Source organism: Oenanthe melanoleuca, chromosome 14, assembly GCF_029582105.1.
Source record: "Oenanthe melanoleuca isolate GR-GAL-2019-014 chromosome 14, OMel1.0, whole genome shotgun sequence".
NCBI classification, from domain to species: Eukaryota; Metazoa; Chordata; class Aves; order Passeriformes; family Muscicapidae; genus Oenanthe; species Oenanthe melanoleuca.
The window spans coordinates 4,310,136-4,331,237 of record NC_079348.1 but is presented as its reverse complement, the minus strand read 5'-3'; the positions used below and the strand labels follow the sequence as shown (position 1 = coordinate 4,331,237).

The window sequence follows — 21,102 nt, the reverse complement described above, 5'->3', positions numbered from 1 at the left end:
TGTAATGTGAACAATAACAGAAAAAAATGTTCTTCCTTCCTGTTCTTTGAAAATCATGGCAAGACATTTTGCCCCCTGGGCTCCCTAATGCTTCCCCCCTTCCAGTTCTGAGCTGTCACCCCAACTGGAGACCATCCACTGAAGCTCCAAGCCAAGATGCTCTGCACATGCCAACCACATCAGGCAGAAAGGATTTATTTGGGAGGTAAGGAGACAAATTGAGGAATCCCTCCACTCCTTTCTCCTGCACCCAGAGGTTTTTCAAACAGCAGTTCCTCACTCAGCATTCTTACCTCATGTCCACAATCTGCACCCTCACTGTGGCTGTACCTTACCTAGGCCATGCTCTCCACCTCTGCTTGCAGTCCACAGACTCCACGTGCCCCCCCCTGCTCCCTGGAATGTTCTAAATAAATCAGGGGCCACGTTCAGCTCCTGGTCTGTGATGCAAGCAGGGATGTGGAACTGCTTCAAAGACACACAGCACTGGCAGGGCACAGGGTCTTGCCTATCCCCTGTCCAGGATTTACACAGATGAGACTTCTGGAAATCAAAGTGAGCCCTTCCTCACGTCCTCAGCTGATTTGGAAAATCCCTTGCTCACAGAACTCACAGCTGCCCAAGCTGTAGCACTACAGGAACCTGAGCATTTCATGGTCTGCATGCACCCCAGTGTGTATTGTATCCACTGCTAATGAAAGAGTAAATGTTCTAAAGAGCAGTATTAATTTCAAAGCTACTAATAATCATCAGCTGTCTCTCACTTCATCTCACCAGCCTGAGAGCTGTAACAAAAGAGCAAATTCCAGCCCAGAGCATCTGTAAGTTGTGATCCACAGCCCAGCTCTGCAGCTCAAGGTCCCATGGGCATTTTCTGCAAGTAGTGAGGACCCTCAAAGATCTAATGTCAGCAACCATAAAAAACCAGAAATGGCAAAAAAACACCTCTGTTTTCCTTGTCTTTGAGAGTCAGGACTAAAACAAGCCTCCCAGCTCTGCAACACCAATCTGACTTCTCTGGTGCCAATCTGCACCCGTGATCACCCCAGGTCTGCTCAGCAGCAGTCACAGCAGTCATTAGATGGTAAAAACCCATCTTAGTTCCAGGAGAAAGTCTGCATTTCCAAGGGTGTCCTCTGCCCTACTCCTTGTAGAGCAGGAGCCCAACAAAAGTCACCACAGTCCATCCCCAAGCAGCTCTCATGGGACAGGACTGCCCATACGATCACACAACGCCCACCTCGCCTCCCAGAGGTGGCATTTGCTCCCCCAGAGGTGCTCCATCAGCACCAGGAGCAGGGCCATTTCTGCCCTGAATCCCCCAGCTGCTCAGGAGGACACGCAGAGCAGGGAATCTGTGTGTCAGAAGGGCACATGTGCAGGTACAAAGCCTCCTCTGCACACCAGCAGCTCTCCTGCTGCCTTGGCATAGCAGCACTGGTGGTGAATCACATCTCCTTTGTGTTTCACTTGGAGCAAGGGGAGAAAGACGTATTTCACAGGAGAGAGTCACAAAGAGGCCCACCTAGGAAAACAGGCTATTTTTGGCACTATAATCCCTTTCCTGTGAAGAAGAGAGGGAGGCCCAAGAGACTGCTGAAACCCAGAGAGGAATCTGGTAGCAGAACCTGGGGCATAATTCAGATATCAGGGACCAACAATTCAGGGCTCAAAGCCATGTTCAAACCCTGTAGCAGCCTCAGGACTGAGACCTGTGCTTCACCACCTGCCTGCCCACCAACCTGCTGTGAGCCATGCCAGTGTGGGATGCTGCAGAGCAAGAAGGTGACAAGGAGCACTCTGTTTGCTTCCACAGACCTTTCCCAATCATGCAAAGACCTGGCTCTTCATTTGAGTGCTAATTCTCACTCTCTTTCATCCCAGTTTTTTGCAGCTTTTCCACAAATCCAGAATACATTTGAGGGATCAGCACAATGTTTAGTGAGAAAATCGTATGCTACATTTCCGCTTGGCATGATTTTGAAATGGTTAAGCTGTTAAGCCCTGAAAGGGAAGTTTTAAGAATACCGTGAATAAAAGAAGCCAAAAACAAAAATAAACCAACAGCAGCAAAATTAGAGCATGACATAAAGGAACCATTTGGATGGATCCTTTTTTCCCAGGGAAATGGTGCGTGCTGGCTGCTCCAATGTCAGGATCTCTGCAGTTGTGTAGCACTTGGGCTTTCTTTACAATGGCAGAGAAATAAATGGAAAGTTGTCACTAGCACACAGGAGAGGGAGGAAGTTTTCCTAAGCTGTGATCAAATCCCTTACAAACTTCTCTAAACCATGGCCACATTGTCCCTGAGGCCCCTTTGCCCCACTCTGTCCCAGCAAGGGAGATGCTGTCAGAGCAGGAAGGGGCAGCTGGACACACAGATAAGGGCAGGCAATGGTCCAGGCTGGGGTACTCCAGGAGGAACCCTAGAAATGCTTATATATGCACATTTTCCAGACAAAGGAAAATTCTCCTTTCTTCCAAGGAGAAGCAAATCCTGCCCCAATGTGTGTCTCACACAACACAACCCCAGGGATGCTGGTCTAAGGACAGCAGGTCCTGCCCAGAGAGTTCTGAGGGTAGGGGGCACTCCCCACCTTCACCCAACTTAATTCACAGTGCAGTGACAGCTGGGTGGCCTCTCTGCCCCCTGTGTCACCCAGAGGTCCCTCCTGAATTATTCATTCATTGCTTTGCTGCACACTGACTCAGTGGCTTGTGCAGCCAGTTACTGGGCTGAAGGACACAGCTCCAACCACAACCATTTTACACTGATTTTTGTCATGAAATGTGGCACAATGCTGGATCAAAAGACCTCCCAGAATCCATACATGTGGCAATGTCCCACTCCAGCTGTGATACAAAGCATTAAGGTAAAGTTGCATTCATGCCTGCTACTTTTAGGTCCACCCAGCCCAGCTGAGAGGAACAAGGGCTCTCCCTCCCACCCCAGCCTCCCCTGAGCCTCTGTGAAGTGTTTGCCAGTCAAAGAGCTCCTGCAAGAGAGCTCTCTCACCTGGGAGGGCCTGGATCAGAGACATCAGGTCAGGTCATCTACAAAGGTAATGGTGGGAAAAACATCATTCCCAAGCACATTCATGTCTGTGCACATCTGTGCAGAGGTCAGGCATGCTCTGGGTAAGGGCATCTCCTGTCCACTTCTGTACCCTGACCCAGCTGCAGCTGGGAGTGGTAAAGAAGATGAACAAACAGCCCAAACCAGCCTTTTCCTCCACCCCTTACAGCTTCTCCAGCTCAGGTCCTGCCCTGTCTTTCTGCTGTGCCAAAGGATCTCACACTGGGTCTGCACAGCCACAGGATGAAACCCACGACCTGTAACCCCAAAAAACTCTGCTCCCCAGAAGGCAGGAGCCTGACCCCTCAACCACCTACATCCACCCTGGGAGGAGTTCTAAGACTCCTCTGGACAAAGTCAACACCAGCCTGAGTCACCACTGGCAAAAGTCCTGCTTCAAAAAAGAAACTGAGCTGCAGAGCCCCAGAGGTCCCTTGTGCCAGCATTTCTGAGCCCCACCTTGTGACCTCCCCTCCTGGCTCTCCCTCCTCCCCAGTGCTGGAACTGCAGCTCCTCTGGAAAGCTCTCTGTCTCCACAAGCAGAAACTCACATATAAGAAGATCTGACAACTGGGATTTCATTTTTATTGGAAAAGCAAAGCCCCCTCTGCACAAGCCCCCTCCCTGATAACAAACAGCATCTCTTGCAGCTGTTGATTACCCCTGAAGCACAGCACACACAGAACAGCCCACGAGACAGGGCACAGCACACAGTGACCTGCAGAGGACTTGGGCTGAGAAAACAGCACAATAAATGCTTTATTGCAAGTCAAGGGCCAGCTCTTCCACAAGGAGGAGGATTTTACTCTGCACTGATTTTTATATCACAAACTGCTTCTATGGTGTGGTCTCAAGGAGCCCTTGCTTCTCCTCACTCTGGGAAGAACCTGGAACCTGCTTACACCTCAGGCAGAGGGAATGACTCCTCTGGGTAAGGTGGGGAACAGCACAGTGCTGCTCGTGCTCAGGGATGCACTCACCTCCCACCAACCACCGTGCAGGTGGGCTCCAAGTTACCTTTTGTTATTTCAAACTTACTCCATCCCACTTCCAGGTCAGCTAGTGAGATTCACAGGAGGCTGAAGCTGGATCTTCAGTTGTCATACAGAACAATACCTAAACAAGTACACAGCTCTTTCTTCCCCCATCTGAAGTGCCAAGTTACCACATGCTGAAATTCTTTAAAGAAATTACTGGGGAAGTGTTGCTACTATTGCAGCACCAAAGAATAAAAGTGCACAGGGCAAAAGTAAATCAGTGTGGAGGAGGAGTCCTGTCCATGGGTATTTGGGTATTTCTCCACACTGGCAGCCTGGTGACTCTCACCACACTGCTTCATGACCAAAGTTGCTGAGAAGGTGCTGGTGAAGAAGGGAAACTGGTTTTCCCTCCCTTCTGTTTTATATTTCACCATGCCCAGCTGAGCACGTTAACACAGAAGCACAGACCCAGGCACTGCTGTCTGTGATCAGCTGGGTGATGAGGAAAAGGTTTGTTTGCATAGCTGGCATTTGGTATTTGCAGCATGCCCAGAGCACAGCACAGCCACAGGAGTTACCCTTCCCACCAGAACCTTTCCAGAATCCTCCTAGCAGCCCTCTGTGCCATCCCAGGATGGCAGGGCAAGGTCACAGCAGCCAGCTCTGCCCCCAGAGCAGGCAAGGCTCCTGTGACACTGCTGGAGCCACCACAGGCTGAAGCAGCCCTGGGGCTCCACTCAAACACATCAAGTATTCAGTGCTCAGCTAGGAGCTGGGAAACACCAGGAGAGCCTGGAAGACAAGCAGTTGTGTTATCAGGCATTCATCATCAGGAAAGAGAGCACACAACTCAAGGAGTGTCCTCCACTGCCTTCAAGGGCACACATGCATTGAAATTCCCAGCAGATTCAGGGCTCTTGTTTGCACTTCCATCACAGCCACGGCCAGAAGCTCTGAAGGCTTTCCAGGCAAAGCCAGGAGTTCCACTAGGACTGGCAGCCTTGGTTTGCATCTGTGCAACGCTCTGTGGATGCTCTTGGGAGAGGGACAGAGGAATTTTTGCTGTTTATTAATTAGTAGAGTGGTTTACATCTTTTAAATGAAAAGGTAGAGGAGATTTTGCTTTTTTCCCCCCTTCATTTATTTCTAAGTTGTTTGAATCATCAGAACTTCTTTCCACAATGAACTACTAGTCAGTTGTCATGTTACCTCAGATGTATCATGGCAGGCAGCTAATCCTGTTGGTCATAAATCATGTCCCTTTCAATCTCCATTATACAGCCAGAGCAAATTTGTTATGATGCATGTGTCATTACACACCAATGCCTTTCCATTATCATATAACTGGATACCCCCAAGGTTTGTAATTTGCAGTATAATAGTAATTTTTAAAGAACCATTGGTAATCAATAGCTCTCAGCATCACTGTCAGGATCATTTGCAAAACAAATAACAACACTGATCTCAACCAACTTTACAGGAGGGATATTTAATCCCCATGAACTGCATTATATGATGGATAAGTGAGGAATCCTAGACTATGTATCATGTATTTTCCTTGGATTAGATATCACTTCAATCAATGTTGCTCCCAGCTGTACAATGCTGTCTGTGTTTTCACTGGGTAATGCTGAAGTATTATTTTACAAACTGACATCAGCTACGTGCTGGGCAGCAGAGCCCCAGGGTGGGGTGTGAGGAGGGGGCACGGGCAGGGGCAAGGCTGATGTGATGCTCAGGGCAGCAGCCTGGAGCAGCAAGGCTGGGGGCACAGGGGGCTGGGGCTCCACAAAGCTGGAGGTGGTGCAGTTCTCAGCCCTGTGCCAACAGAGCTGAGTTTAACCAAGTCACCCTGAAACTCTACAAAAGTGCTGTGTAGTATCCTCTAAGAGGTTCAGCCATTGCCTCACCATCTAACAGGGCAACAAACAGATTTTACTTATTGCTTTTCCTTCTCCTTCAGCCCGCACAGGCAGAGGCTGGAATTTGGAACTGCATCTCAACCACCCTGCCCTGGCTGTGCTCAGTCTGTTCATCTCCATCCCAAGCCCTGACAACCTCCAGTGCACCTTTTCCATTTAAAAATGGGGCACAAGCAGCTGATCCAGCCAGACCCCGTGCACGCAGGGCATGGAGAGCGTTCACAGAGACATCACCGACCCCCTAATGAACATCTCCCAAGTCAGATTAAACACCAGGCCTGTGCTTCAGCAGCCTCACCATCAGCCAGCCCCAGTGACCTGTTGCATGGCCAAGGGCAGCCAGCAGCTGCACCTTCCCTCACAGATGGCTTTCTGAGGCATTAAATCCACATTTAAATTTCCTGCTCGGTTCTGCCTCCTCGGAACTCTCCAGCAGAGCCGTATCTCGCTCCTTGCAGCTGGAGACACCTTTAGCAAAATCTCCAGCTCCTACTGATGTGGAAAAATTCATGCATTTCTCTCCTTGTGTGAGCACGGGGCTGGCATTCACGGCACTTGCCAGAGATAAGCCCCGAATCGCTCATCGCTACAAACTCCACATTTCGGTGAGGATGGACAGAGCTGGCATAAAAAAAACCATCCTTGGACCCTAACTAAACACTTCAGCTGCTGGAGATTACAGAATCCTATTTAGTTCTACCAGAGGAGATTTTCCATAGAGGAAACATCATCAACCCTGCTCTAGGAAGCCAGTGAAATTAAAAATTTTGGAAGGAAGAAGAAATCCAGCTTGGTTTGGTTCATTTTTAGAGACAAATGTGGTTTAGAAATGGGATTAACTGGGGTGTCCTGGCACCCCTTCCTGCTCAGCAGCACCTCAGCTGGGCTGTGCACTCCTGCAAGCTCCTGGCTGCCCCAAGGAAAATGCCATTAAACAAAACACAGCTATTTTTAAAGTAGAAGGACAAATTCTCCTCCCAGTTACACCCGTGACCTCGTGACTCTCCCCAAGGTTGGGCAGGCACAGCTCTGATTTGGGGCTATTTTGAGCATCCTCCTGAGTCACCAGGGACCCAGCAGGATAAGGCCCTTGTCTTCAGATAGTCAGACCCAACCTGTTAAGACAGCGAAAACTTACACCAACAAAACAACAAAATATGAATTCCCTTTTTAAATAAAACACTTTTACCAACACAGCCACTTCCCCCACATGGGCCTGAGCAGGGCTGGTGCTCCTGCTGCCATCCCCACTCATTCATCACACAGGCACATGTAGTACTAACTCATTCAGGGCTCTTCTGCAGATGAAATATTTAAATGGTTTATAATTTGCCATCCTTTTTTAAATAAGATGGAATCACCATAAACAAACTTGGGCTGACTTGCTCTCTCCACCACCTTTTTTTCCTTTTAATATTCTCCCTGCAGTTTCTTCAGGCTGCATCCAGGTGGATTCAGGAGTTTCTTGGGCACAATCCATGCTGGTAAATGGATGGAGACCCCTTGGGTGCTGCAGATATTGCAGTGGATGAGGAAGCAGTTTGTGCTCTCTTGAGTAAGCACATGGGCCATGGTGTGGCTGAGGTGATGTCACACAAGAAGAGAGAAGCAGAGCCTGGACTTTGAGCAGCTGGGATGAACACAGCCTGACCAGCCTGTCTGTGCTGCTCTGTCCAGGAGCTGCTGCTCCCACCCCAAGGCACCAGCCACATTCTGGCTGCTGGTGGCACAGGCACAAGCAAAATCCTGGGCAAGCTGGCAGACAAGACATGGCCAACATGCAGTGTTGTGCTGATGTGCTGTCACACCAGCCAAAACCTTCCAGAGCATCAGGCTTGGAGGAATTTCCCAGCCTGTGTGATCCAAGGAAGATGTAACCACGACACAGAAGCTTCCCCCCACTGCCATGCCCAGCTCCCAAGTGTCCCAGGAGGCTGCACACACACACAGGAATGCTGATGGACAATGACTGAGCCAAGAACCAGCAATTCTACCCAAATTCACCCCCATGTTCTCACACTGGACACCCAGCACTGCTGCCCCTGGTGCAAGGGGAGAGGGGACACACCCATGGGCAGGGAGGGAAGATCTCTGCCTTCCCTGCAGAAGCCTGGAGATGGAAAACACTTACAGCTGTGGCCACATCCATATGCATAAGAGAACAGGCCCTGATCCAGCACAAGCTTACGTCAATCTGCCGTCACCAAGATTTAGGAGAACATTTAAAATTAAACAAAAATTTCCTTGCGCTGCAAAACTAAGGACAAAGGAAGCAAGGAAGTCTTGTGGGTAGTGCAGAAGCAGGTGTTGAAGGACCTGGTCTCAGCAAGGCTGTGTACTGATACCCCAGATAACCCTGGGCATGTCACTTCACTTCCAGGTTTACCCACTGCCTGCAGCTGCCACATCTGTGGATGTCACTCTGATGGCAGATAAGGGCTCTCAGATGGTCACAGAAAGCCTGACCAGCCCAGGAGGTTATTTCCCATCTGGTCCCCATGCCTAGCTCCTTACACACTGTGTGCAGGACAGGTGACCTATAACTCAGCACCTCCAAGGACCCCACAAGCCCTGGCTCCGAGGAGCTGCTTGCAATCTAAGCCACAGGCAGCATTTGCAGCAACACTTCAGATTTCACCTGCTGAAAATAAAGACAACACCTTTTCAAAATAAATAGGGAGAAAAAGCAAGATCAATAAGTGACACACTTAATAACACACTGAATTCCCAAGCCAGCCTCATTAAAATGAAGTGTGTTATTCTGTTTACCCCCACAAATAAGAGTTCCAGTGCAAAAAGAGAGTGTGCTGTCCTAAGGGCTATACAAGCTGGTGCTGTTTTATGGCTGTTTTCTTAAGACTGGGACTGGAATGGACCAAAAAAAAAAAAAAAAAATCATAGCATGAATCATCAATTCTCTATTGACAGGGCAGGGAAAAAAACATGCAGAAAGTTTGGGACATTTTCTTCAAGCCAATGTGGTATTAGAGAACCTACAAGCTAGTTCACAACTGGAAAGGATTTTAATATAGAAGAGGACTTTTTTGCAAAAATGTTGGAGAATCATAGAATCATTTATATTGGAAAATACCTCCAAGATCCTCAAGTCCATTAGTGAAGCTCAAGATTAACAAACTGACCCACACAGCAAACAATGAGACAAACTTCTCTAAACTTGGATGGGGCCCTGATGTTCACTTTGCTTGTAAGCATTATGGCTGGACTTTGTCTTCTAGGGTATTTTCCAACCTAAATGGCTATATGGTTTCTAACAAAGCTTTAGCAATCTCATCCCGCAGATTTATTTCCCCTTTTTTCTTTATCCATGAAGCAGTTACACAAACTCCACAGCCTGATTTCTGCTCCTTTGTGAACTGGGACAGAGGCTGAAACATGTTGATTTATTGAAGTTTTCCCCTTACTCCTCTGTGGCAGATGTTCTCCGGAAGCAGTTGCACCATTCCTGTGCTCAGGCTTCAGCATTTCCACGGAAAATGGAAAAAAAGAGCCAGGACGGGTGAGCAACACCAGGGGAGCTCAGCGAGGTGTGAATCCCCATCCGCCCTATGTGCACCCCTCATTTCCAGCCCCACCTGCCTGCTCAGCAGAGGCAGAGCTCCCCTCCATCCCCCCTGGCACAGCACAGCTGGCACAGCACAGCTGGCACAGCACGGGCCAGGTCCCTGCAGACAAAGGCTCAGACCCAGGCACACAGCACACAACTTCAGTGGTGCCAGGAAACACAAGAGACTGCCTTGAACGCCCCGATTTTAAACACGAAGAGATTTCCAGCGGCTCTCCATCCCCCTTGGGCTGCACACCAGACTTTGCAATTCGTCGTTCAGCACCTTCCCCAGGAGACAGCGGCTGGGAGTGACATTCCTGCAGGGCCTCCCCCCAGCTCCGGGAGTCACCAGCAGTCCCATCCCGCATCCCACTGGTCCCGATGGACGCCACTGCCACACTCCTGATGTCTGCCCTGAGCAGCTGCAGACCACGAGGGTTTGCTTTCCAGCCCCACCCTTAGGCAGGAGTAAAGCACAAACAGGTATTTTTACACTCCAAATCAGATGTTTAATAACTTTTTTTAATCATTGCGTTTTTTGCATTGCTTTAACAAATCTACCCTTTTTGTGGGGGGGCAGTGAGAGCTCAGAAGGGTGAATGGGAAGTGCCCCTAGAGTGCTGCTCCACACACCCCTGCTTTTACTCCAGGCCAGGCACAAATTTATCAGCACAATGATGAAAAGAAACTACTTCAACTTCTCAAGTGTCCCAGGCTTTTTCCTGGTAAAGAGACTGACCAACTGTTTTCCTGGAGAGGGAAGGGTTAATTAATAATGCCACAAGATGAGCCCCTGGGCCACAGAACTACCATCTCCTGCTGGGTGAACCACCAGCATTAAAGGAACCAGCACTGAGCTGAAGTTAAGACATTTATCCTTTGTCAATACTCCACTGCAACAACTTTATTTTGATGATACAGGATGATTAATGCTTACAGCCACTGTCATTTCCTTTGATAGATTTTTGGGGCTGTGGAGTGACATTTTCTCAATGCACCATTCCTGAAAAGCTGCACTCATTGTGGCATGGAGGAGAGGGATGCTCCATGCATCAACCATCAGTAACCTGCCTCTGGCAGCTGCAGGTGGCCAGGAGAGGTTGTGAGGAATTGAGGGATGCTTACAGAAAGCCTTGACTGGTAAGGGCTGTGGAGCGAGAGGAAGGTGTGTTAAACAGCCAACACTGTAAGAAATAGTAAGAGTTTGTCTTCCTCAGTAGAAGAAAGGAGACTGTTGGTTGCAAACACCACAGCCAAGAGCTGCAGCAGACTTTGCTGTTTTGCCACAAACACGCTGGAAGATCAGATCCTGAGAGAGATTCTCGGGGCTGAGTCGCAGCCACAGCAAGCTCTTGAAGGCAAAACACATCCAAAAAATCAGGTCAGTCCGTAAAACAAGACAGACAAATTGCCTTCACTAATGGCAAAAGAACCCAACCCAACTTGGAAACCTTAACCTGTGCACCTCTGAGCTCCCCCCACCTGTAACATGAGGACAAGAATCATTTCCCTCACCCGGCTGCTGCAAGGTTCTCCTAATCAATCAGCTCATTAATTCATGCAAAGCATTAGACAGGCAGCAGATGGATGGCTTTACACAGTAGTGTTTTCTATAGTGAAATATTTCTACTTAATTCTCCACCAGCAGCTGCCTGCCCAGTCTCATCACAGCAGCACAGAGTGCTCCAGGCTCACACAGGGACCCGCGAGGTCCAGAGCAGCAGAGCCTCCTCTGGATCCAAACAGCTCCCGGTGCCACGTGGAATTCCCTGGCTGGAGACACCCTTTCCACAAGGCTTCTTTGAGACTTGATTTTGCCCATGTTTAAAAGCCGTCTCAGGAGCGCAGTGATGCTGAATTCACGGCGCGCCGCAGTCAATCAGCGAGCGGCGCTGCCGGCGCTGCGAGCGGGCGGTGATGAATGGGGCTCCGGGGGCTGCACCCGAGCACAGCACGGCGTGGGCACGGCCGGGGAGGACAGCACAGCCAGCAACAAAACCTGAAAGGAAGAAATGGGCGGGGGTGGAAAAGCCCAAACTGCCCCCTGCAAAGTTGGGACAAGTGTTGGTCTGGAAGGCGCCGCTCGGAGGGAGCAGCCTTGGCTTGCGTTACCATCCATACCCTGAACAAACCAGGTAACACATTTGTTTCAAGCTAGTGCTGAGCCCAAGCCTGGCTGGCGGCACGGACCAGAGCCCTGGCACCAGCACCCACCCTGCACATGTGCCACTGACCCAGCTCTGCTTTCCTGGAGCTGCCAGGGAACAGGAGCCCAGGAGCGGCTCTGGGGAGCACACGCTCCGTGCGGACAGAGCAGCGGAGGGCACAGGAGCAGAGGTGCGCTCCCTCACCCTTTCCCGTTCAGAACAGGCAGACGAGCCCCACGGAGTGGCACACAGCTCCCTGTGCCTCCCCATCCCTGCACAGCACCAGGTGTTGGAGGAGCAGCCCTGTGTGGCACACTCACCCCACAGCGAGTGCACCCATCCCTGCAAGTACCATGAGCTTCCAGAGAGGAAAAAATCAAATAACCCCATTTGGGGGAGCCCAAAGTGCCTAATCCTGCCCCAGCACAGTGCAGGTCGCCCTGCTCTACGGAGAACAGATGCTGCTCAGCATTCAAAAGGAGCTGCTTCAGATCTGGGCTCTTTTTCTCCCTCTTCCTCCTATTACGGGGTCAGGTCAGTGCTGTGCAGCCTGTCAGCATAAAAAAAAAATATATTAAAAAAAAAAATCATAATACAGAAAACTGGCATTCACAAAGAAGCTGCAGCTTGTGGCATGAGCATCACAGCTGAGTGCTACAAGTCTCTCAAAGCAGAGAGGGGAAAGAGTCAAAAATGAAACTCACCACACTAGCAAAATACAAATATGACGCAGTAAATTAATGATGTTGCTCCAATTTGAGAAAACACTAATTAAGAATGTGTAATTGAATTAATGCATTATTTAGAAACCCCAGCAAATCCTGACTGGGAATATAAATACGTTATAGGGTTCCTCTGACATCAAGTCTCTCTCATATCTCGCTACCCACAATTTATTTTAATGTCACCAGAATCTCCAGATTTATTTATGTCCTTGCCATTGACCACTGCTTTACATTTATCCCACATATCAATATCCTCTCCCCCTCAATTCCACACACTCAAGTGCTCCATATGAGGTGGTGATGACCATTTGATAAGTCATAAGTAAATGTAATTAATTAGCTCAGCTCATCAAGCACTTCCCCTCCCGATGCCCTGCAGTCACAGATCTGGGTCTAATTTGTTTAGAGCTTGGAAAAACATCAAATACCTCATTAGAAAATAAATTCATCTCCTAGAAATACATTTTTTCTACAGCTTCAAGTGTCGGTTTGCTCGGTGTTACACTGGAAAAGGCCCTGCACGAGCAGGATCTAAACCCAGCCCAGAACAGGTCAAGAAACTGATATCATCATATTATGAAAATAAAAGAAAACAGTATCTCAGGAAAAAGGCGGGGGGAAAGTCAGTCCCTCAAAGGTATCACAGCAGATGTTTGACTTGTTAAAGGTCCTGAGATTGTGCATTTGCAGCTGGGATGGTTTAGGAGTGCTTTGGGTATCTAGCAAGAGGCTTTACAAACATCATTCTTCCCTCATTTTGAGCCCTTCACAGCAAGGGTTAGGGGATTTTTTTTCCATTTCTAGGAAGAGATACAAATACACCAAAAAAGAAAGAAAGAAATCCAGTTAAATTGTTTAGAACTGCAAAAGAATCTTTTAAGGAAAGCAGCAAGAGAAAATAATGCAGGCAAATCCAAGTTCACATACATACATATAGCTCTGGGAAAGGGAAAAAAGAAGCAGCACTAAAGTGCTTTGTGTGAGGTATGAGCATACACTGTAGCAAAATATGCATGCTGTTTATAAAACATATTGGAAGACTTTTCCCTAAAAGATGCCATAGAGAGTATAAAATTTTATGATCTCTGCCTGTCCATTTTACAAAGATATACACAAACAAGTAGCCAAATCTGCCTGCAGTTTAACTCCATTAAATCCAATGAATGAGTTTGGCCCACGAAAACTCTGCACTTACTGTAATAAAGTTAAAAGCTGATAGCAGCTGATACAGTAAAACATATACATTTCCATACACTTATTCCTGCAGATTTAAAAATACAAATGAGCTTCAGAGATTGCCCTTGTCCAGCTCATAAAGAAATGCTGGAATAGGAAAGAAAAAAAACCCCAGATCTTGGAGATTTTCCCACTGATTCCCTCTAAGCACAAAGGAGAGGGGGGTAGGGGAAGCCAGCAGAGTTGTGGTCATTTGGCTTTTCTGAGAGCCCTGAACACGTACAATGTGTGAATTAGAACAAACCCCTGATGGTTTGGTCCCCAAGTGGGGCAGGATATCCCTCAGCAGGAGCAGAGGTCACAGCTCAGGGACTCCACTTCTCCCTCACCCCAGAGGGGACAGCGAGCTCCCAGGGCACAGATGTGGGATGCTCTGCTCCCTGAGGGAGCTGTCCTCACTTCCATTAGCAGAGGGCTTTTCTCATGAGCACTGGTTCTAGAGCCACTGGGCCATTTTTAACTGTGCCTGGAACCTCACACTGCACAGGGGAGCAGACCAGTGCAAGCCCAAACAAAAGATTTAAGCCTGCACTGACTGATAGGTGTATGGGGTTTGTTTGTTGAGGTGTTTTTTAAACAGATGCAGCTTTCTCGTGGGCTGCTGCCATAACCACACCAACTCCCATCTCCACAGCTTCCTGCTGTGTCCCCCCAGCTTCCCTACCCATCCTCATAAACCCCCTGCACCCTCAGTGCCACCTCCCCCAGACCCTCCTGCCCCAGCTCTCCAGGTCCCCCTCACCTGGAGCCAACTCTCACAATTCCTTTCTTTTATATTTATTATTATTTTCTCCTATTACAGGGATGTCTCAGGGTCTGAGATAACCTTGTGCTGGGTGCATACACCCCCCACTCCAGCAGCCAAATAATACCACACAAATAATTTCATGCTCTTTGTCCTTTTTCCCCACTGAGCCCCTGGCACTGCTCTGCTGGGGGTTTAGCAGACATGGGACCAAGGCTCAGGGTCTCCAGTCCCTTCACCCCAAAGTCCTCACAGACCTGCTGCACCCACAGCTCTGCCTCCCTCCTCACCCACAGTTTGGGCAGTGTAGGGCTCCATAGCTGTCCCAGCGAGCTCCACACAGCTCCTCTCCTCCCCACCAGCCTCCTCTGGGCATCAGATCTCCATCTCCCCACACCCAGATACTCCACCCCAGTGCTGTCCTGACATCAGACTCACTCAGACCCTCTCCAAGCCCTGGGTTTGCAACACCAAGAAAATCCAGCAGGTGCATGAAATCATGCCAAACACTGCTCAAGGCTGTGCTCCTTGCTCATACCCCCTTTACAGCCCCCACAGCAGCTTCCCTTCTCCTCAGCCTTGCACCCCACAGCCTTGTTGGTGACTCCACAGCTGCCTCCCCACTGCCCAGAACAGCACAGCTTACCTGCAGCCCCAATCCTCTCCTCCTCAGGCTCCTCTCTGCCCTGCCCTGCCACTGCTCCTTCACAAGTCCCTCTGCTCCACCAGAGTTCCACCAGACTTCCCTTTGCTGAAAAACCACACAATCCCAGCTTTTTGCTTCACCTGGAGCTAACACCAATTCACAGTGAGTGCTGGCAGCTGGGATGCTGCAGGCAATCCTGTGCTGCTGTGGCTTTTCTCAGCATGAAATCCTGGCCCTGGAGCAGCCAGCAGGGAAAGCACCCCAACCAGCAGGGCTGGGATGCTCCTGGGTGCTGCTTTCTGTGTCCCTCTGGAACACAGGGCTTCACTGACATAACCCACTCACTTACCCCCACCACATACATGGATAAATAACTTTTGGAAAAAATTGCCCAGGGATGGGGCTGAGACTTGACAAACAGATGGGACAGCTCTGGGCTCTCCAGGGCATGGGACCTCATGTACTGACCACATCACAGTTCCTCCAGCCTCAGCAGTACATCCAGAGCTCAACTCTAAACCTCAGGAGCGCTGACCACGTCCTTCTGTTTGCATGCATCGTGCATTCCTGTGCTGAGCATGCCACGGGAGAACCGGAATGCAGAATCCACAGCTCACAGAAACAAACCTTGCACCTAGAACAAGCCAAAAGCCTGACCTTTCACAGTTAAGCATCCTGGTGAGTGGTTAGATCTTGTGTTTTCTGATCATCAAACAGGGAAGCATTAGCCAGACAGGGAGAACAAGCTCTTATCGAGACCTGATTTCTCTCCCCTCCAGGGGATCTTGTAGGATATTTCAGCTCTCTCTCGCTCACTGTATGATTCTTCCCTCCCCCAGCAGCTTGAAATCAGCCAAATTCACAATCTAATCTGGCCAGGAGTCAAAGGGGAGAAAAATCAAGTCCTAATGCAGTGACTACTTTGAATGGGGAACTGAAGCCAATCAGAAAGGCATTATTGATCCCCGCTTGGAGCACCTCGGTCAGGGCGGGGGAAGCTGCGGGCAGCCGCAGAGCTGCCCAGCACAGCCAGCCAGGGCTGCCCTGCCAGGCCTGCAGCGTTCCCAGCAGAGATCCAGCACCTGCCTGGGCTGGAGCCGGCCCCGTGCGGGACCAGGAGAGCACTGACCACCCCGTGCTGCCCCCGGCCAGCACCAGCCCACGTGTGTGGAGAGCATGACCCGCGTGTGCCCGCAGCGCTGGGTTTGTGTGCAAACACTTCCAGTGTGCATCGCCCCGGCGTGGGCCGGGAGCTGCTCCATGGGACGGGCTGTGCGCTCCAAGGGCTGCGCGCATCCAGCGCAGCTCTGCGGGACAGCCAAGGGCAGGGCAGGGTGTGTTTGCATGTGTGTGTGTGTGTGTGTGTGTGTGTGTGTGTGTGTGTGTGTGTAGGGACATCTGAGCCGCACAGTCCCCGCAGCAAGCAGGGACAGGCAGCGGGTGGCTCAGCGCGGGCAGCGGGGCAGGGGCGACCGAGGATGCGGAGCAGGCGGACAAGGCTGAGCTCAGCTCTGGGCATCCCTGGGTGCGATCCCGATGATCCGGCCCGCGTCAGCGCTGGCTACGGGCTCCTCTGCCTTATGTAACCACGGCAGGGACGGAGCGCCGAAGGGGGACGGAGAGCGGGGGGAGAGGAGCTCCCCACTGATCCCGAAAGCAAAGGGGCCGCGGCAGGAGCTGGGTACCCCCGGTAACTCTGGCGCTGGCCCCGGGCAGGCTGGCCCGGCTCGGGGCCGCCCCGCTGCGGAGCAGCTCCAGCCGCCGGGGCCGGTCCCCCCGCCGGGAGCTGCCGCCGGGCTCAGCCCGGAACCCTCCAAAGCCGGCTCAGGGCAGCAGTACCGGGCGAGGAAAGGAGTCCTAGGAAGTTTGGGGACTCCACATTCTGCAAGGAGTCAGGAGGAAAACATGCTTCCTGAAAAAAAACCCCAAAAAACCCCAAAGCCATGCAGGGTCCCGGTAGCTCCTGCCCTCCAGCCTGCCATCCCGGAGGCACCGGCACTTCTTACCTGCCGGCGTCACGTCTGCTGCTGCCTGCCCTGCTCCTGCTCTTCCTCCTCCTCTCCTTCCTCCTCCTCTCTCCTTCTCCCTGCTGCTTGGGGCTCTTTATGGAGATTCATTCATTCATGCCTTCCCATCGGTCCCTCAGCCTTTCCCTGCCTCCCGGAGGCAGAGCGTGTGACGCCTCGCCCCTTTCCAGCCACTTTCTGTTGTCACAGAGCGGCGCTACCCCAGCCCGGAGCGGCGGCCGGGCTGGGACACGCGTGGGCAGCGCCGGGCCGGGGGCGCGTCCCCCAGCGCGGGGAGAGGGGCGTGGGCACGGCACCGACGCTCCCTGGAGGGATACAGACTGTCTCTGGCACCCTAGCAGAGGCGTCGGGTCGGCCCCAGAGCTTTCCGCTGTGCCCTCCGCTTTCCCCATCCCCACGCCAAGCCGCTGCCCATCGCCGCCGGCTCTCACCGAGCAGCGGCTCTGTGGACAGGGCACGGGTGGGCCCGCATCCCCGGCCGCTCCCCGGGCAACCCTCGCCGTTTCTGTCCCTCTCTGCTCGCCCCTCTATCCTATTCCAGCTCGTCTTTCCTCCCTTCTCCCGCTGCCTCCGCACCCGCGCCAGGAGCGCATCCCGCTCCGCCGAGCGCTGCCCCATCCCCGCTGCCGACAGAAGCGCTGCTCAAGCTCGGAGCGGGGCGGCGGAGCCCGGCGTGGGGACCAGGGCTCACCGACCACCCCGCCAGCCCCGAGTCCTTCCCATCCCACCGGGAGGAGGCCGCCCCGACCCCGGGGGCCGCTCGTTCCTGCAGGTCATCATCAAACTTCATCCCTGCTCCAGCCTTCCCCAGGACGGGGGTCCCCCCCCAACGGCCCAGCGCTGCACTTCGGGGGGCTGGGGGCACGCTCCGGGTCCCTACCGACAGCACCCCGCTGCCCACTGCCCCCGCTGCCAGGGCAAACCCGGAGGGTCTGGGGGACTGCGAGCCCTGCACGGCGGGAGCTGCTGACGGGGGATTTTAGGTGTTAATTTCGAGCGGACTGCCTCGTCTCTGTGAAGGCACGGGGTTATTCTTTCCAGGCAGGCAGGGCGGAAAAAAACATGCTTTTTAAAGACATCGTCGGAAATGTGAAGAGCAGCTGTCGGATTTTGGCGCTGCCACAGCATTCGGAGCGATAAACCCCCAACTTGGGGTGAAGCCCCTTAAAAACCCTCCCAGGAGCGCCCCGCCCGCTCCCGTTGAGCCGCGCCGTTCCTGCCGCCGGTGCCACCCCCCTTGCATCGGTGCCATCAATTTCGATTAACGATCGCTTTATTCACCGCTGCAAACTTCTAAATATTTAATCCAGCGCGAACCGGCGGCGGAACGCGCGAAGCTGACGGGAGGAGGCGAGTCCCCGGCCGGGGAGGCGGGAGCGGCGGCTCTGCCCCGGGGGAGCCTGGTGATGCCAGTCCCCCCCACGTCCCCTCCCTCCGCGGGGCTTTCCCGGGGCTGCAAATCACAGCCTGGACGTGGGCAGCACCGCAGGTCCCCCCCTGCCCGAGCCGGAAAGGCGGGGATGAGCGGAGGTGCGGAGGATTCTGTCCAGGGAGAGCTGGAGGAGGAAGGGGATGCGGGAAGGGGATCCCGGTATCGCCCCAGCACCGGGCGCGGCTGCCGTCGGGTCCCGGGACGAGCATCCACGCTCCACGTGGAGAGGGACGAGGGTTTGGGCTGGTTGGAGGGGTCCTGCCCAGGGAGCGGGGGCTGCCCCCACCTCCCTGGCACCCTCGGGTTCCACGCACTGCCCCGAGCACCCCCAGACCCGGCCAAGCCTCATTTAAAACGCAACCAAGAAAATTCTCCGGCAACTGCGCCGCGCTGACGGGCGAGTGCCCGGTCCGACGGGTGAGTGCCCCGGTCCGACGGGCGAGTTTGCCGGTGCTTCGTGCTCTGCCTGTATTCAGGAACCGAGACGGAACTTTACGACAACATCTGTCATTATAATTAAAACTGCAACACACCCTCCGGGGAGGAACATGTTCCCGCATCGTCGTGTGTCCGTACCACACCCCCCCACCGCCGCCCTTTTCTAAAAAAAAATAAAAATACAACAAACCAACCAACCAAGCGAAAGCGGCTCAAACTCTCAGGCGGGCACCTGCCCCCCGCCTCCCCCGAGCCATCAGCGACAGCACCCGGCGAGGTCCCGGCGACTGTCCCCGGAGCACGGACACCCCCCGTCGTCCTCCACTAATTTTCTTTAATTAAAGCTCTATGTGCGGCGCGCTTGGCGAGGACAGAAATAGCCGCTGAAGGAGCGCGTGTGGGGGGAGGCAGGTCCCAACTGCCGGCGTGGGAATGCAGAAGGGATTGGGGGGCGGGGGGAGCAGAGCGGAGAGCGGCTCTGCCACAGCTCCCGGCACAAGGCTCGCAGCCCCCGGGGCTATTCGGGGTGAGGGCGGCGGTCTCCCCTGTCCGAGCGCTCCGTGCGGAAGCCCCCTGCCCCCGGGGCGATGCTGCTGCCCGCGGCACCGGCTCTTCCCCAGAGCACCGGGGCTTCCCGCAGGCAACAGTTGCCGGGGCTCCCCCGGGGGATGCTCGGCTCGGGGCGCACCCCGCCGGCGGAGGGAGACCCCGAAGCGGGGATCCCCCATGGGCGGGGGCGGGAACACGGACCGAGGGGCCGGAGGGCCGGCCGTGGGGAGCTGCTCCGGTGCCGATCTCCCGCTCGCCGTGGGGATGAGGACAGCGGGAGCAGCCCCGGCCGAGCCCGGGGACAGGAGGGTGCCCGCTCCCCCCGCCCGGTCCCCTCCCGCCGGAGCCCCAGCCTGGGCTGCAGCCGCTAAAAGTTTGGCGACACGGAACGGCCACCGGGGGCTGCGCGGGGCGGCAGCGGGCGCGGGGCCGGAGCGGAGCGGGGCGGGGCGGGGGGCTCCGCTCGGGGTCGGGGGCGGCGGGGGGGCCGGGCGGGCTGCGGCGGGGGATGCAGGGGATGCGGGGGATGCGGGCGCTCCTACCTGCTCCGGAGGCGGCTCCCGGCGCGCCCAGCCCCGGAGCGCGGTGATGGGCGGCGGACGCGCCCGCGGCTGCGGCTCCCCGCGCCCTTCCAGGCGGGCGGGCCGGGGGCAGGAGGCGGGCAGGGAAACGCAGCCGGAGCCGAGCAAATCCCAGCGCTGGAGCCCGGCCTCCGAGAAGAGAAGGGCTGCAGCTCCTCACTGCGTCAGGCGGAGAGCCCTGCCCGTGCAGGCGGCGCCGGGCAGCGCTGCCAGGCCCGGGGGGCTCCAGCGGCTCGGCACGGCACGGCTCGGCTCGGGTGGGGTGGGATGGGCACGGCGCGGTTCGGCTCGGTTCCGGCCGGGTGCGGGGGTGCGGTGGGGCGCGGCACGGTTCGGCTCGGCACGGCCTAGCACGGTCCGGTTCGGCTCGGTGTCGGCACGGCACGGCACGGCACGGCTCGGTAGAGCTGTCCGGGGCTCGGGGACGGCCCGGAGCGATAAAGACTTGGCCGGCAGGGTCGGGCTGGCACTGGAGGTGGGGGCTGTGTGTGGGTGGCACTGTGAGTGTGACACGGGGTGTGTGACACCGTGACACCGGGAGTGTGACACTGCGCGGTGCCGTGTGCGCACGACACTCCGTTTGTGACCCTGGCATGTGTGTGACACTGCCTGTGTGTGTGACACCTTGTGAGAGTGGGGTTGCGAGCGTGCAGGGCTTGTGAAGGTGTGAGTGTCCGTGTCGGGGACATCTGTCTTTGTGTGTGGGTGTGCCACAGTGTCTGTTGTGTGTGTGTGGTGACACCCTGAGAGGACGCAGGGATGATCGGGCTGGGGTGTGTGTCTGTGTGTTGGGGTGTATTTGTGCGGTGGGAGGGTGCAAGGTCCCTGTGTGTCTGTGTGTCTGTGTGTCTGTATTTACACACACGGGTCTGTGTCTCTGTGTGAACATCTCTGTGTGTCCCCATTTGTGCATGACAGCCACCCCACCCCTCACACCAAATCTGATCTTCCATGGGCCAAACCGGGCAGCACCAGGACTGGGATTAGCTGTGACACTGATGGGGCTGGACCACAGTCTCCACTCACAGCCCCC

General features: G+C 53.9%; 1 protein-coding gene across 3 annotated transcripts in view; it reads right to left on the bottom strand.

Moving 5' to 3' along the window:
* ELFN1 (extracellular leucine rich repeat and fibronectin type III domain containing 1) overlaps nt 1-20,121 on the bottom strand; it is a 95,690-nt gene extending 75,569 nt beyond the window's left edge. Inside the window, exon 1 of one of the 3 annotated variants that reach the window (XM_056503230.1) lies at nt 20,031-20,121. The gene's annotated coding sequence lies outside the window, so the exon portion shown is untranslated. Of the gene's footprint in view, nt 1-17,048; nt 17,255-20,030 lie in introns of those variants that run through there. The other 2 variants (XM_056503229.1, XM_056503231.1) reach the window with 2 other exon arrangements.
* Between the last annotated feature and the right edge of the window lie 981 nt (nt 20,122-21,102).